A 1,167-nucleotide genomic window follows, 5' to 3' on the forward strand; every position below is an offset into this window, starting at 1 on the left:
CCTTTTTTCCATTTTTCCTTTTTCCCTTTTTCCCTTTATTCTTTTCCCCCTTTCTCCCATTTGCCCCTTTCTTCCCTTTCCCCTTTTTCCCCCTTTTCCATTTTCCCCCTTTTTCCCCTCTCCCCCTTTTCCCCCTTTTTCCCCTTTTCCCCTTTTCCCCTTTTTTAAAAACCTTAAATTTTAAATTTTTAATTTTAAAATTTTTAAGATCTTTTTCCCTCTCAAGTTTTTCCATTTGGCTTTTGAGAAATTTGGCCAAGTGAAGGGACATTTCCCTTTTTTCCCTTTTCCCTTTTTCCCCTTTTCCCTTTTTCCCCTTTTCCCTTTTTTCCCCCTATTTTAAAAAAACCTTAAATTTTAAATTTTTAATGTTTTTCCATTTTTTTTCCCTCTCAGGTTTTTCCACCTGGCTTTTGAGGAGGAGTTTGGCCGGGTCAAGGGACATTTCGGGCCCATCAACAGCGTCGCCTTCCACCCCGACGGGAAGAGGTCAGGGGGGAACTGTGGGGTCCCTGCCCCAATCCCATTGCACCCCATCCCCTTTTTAATGGGATCTGAACAAATTTATGGGATTTCTCTGCTGGGAATGGAACCGGGACCCAAATTCCACCATTTATGGGATTTCTGTGCCGGGAACAGAACCAGGATCTGAATTCTCCCATTTTTGGGATTTGGAACAGAACCAGCACCCAAATTCCCTCATTTATGGGATTTCTGTTCTGGGATCAGAACCCAAATTCTCCCATTTATGGGATTTCTGTGCCGGGATCAGAACCTGGATCCCTCATTTATGGGATTTGGAGCAGAACCTGCACCCGAATCCCCCTATATGGGATTTCTGTGCTGGAATCAGCTCCCAAATCCCTTTTTTGGGATTCCTGTTCTGGGCTCAGCTCCCAAATCCCTTTTTTGGGATTCCTGTTCTGGGATCAGCTCCCAACTCCCCTTTTTTGGGATTCCTTTTCTGGGATCAGCTCCCAACTCCCCTTTTTGGGATTTCTGTTCTGGGATCAGCTCCCAACTCCCCTTTTTGGGATTTCTGTTCTGGGATCAGCTCCCAAATCCCATTTTTGGGATTCCTGTGCTGGGATCAGCTCCCAAATCCCCTTTTTTGGGATTCCTGTTCTGGGATCAGATCCTGAATCCCCCTTTATGGGATTTCTGTGC

The sequence above is a fragment of the Malurus melanocephalus genome, unplaced genomic scaffold, assembly GCF_030028575.1.
Source record: "Malurus melanocephalus ecotype Western Australia unplaced genomic scaffold, MMel_1.1 scaffold_2942, whole genome shotgun sequence".
In the NCBI taxonomy this organism is placed as follows: Eukaryota; Metazoa; Chordata; class Aves; order Passeriformes; family Maluridae; genus Malurus; species Malurus melanocephalus.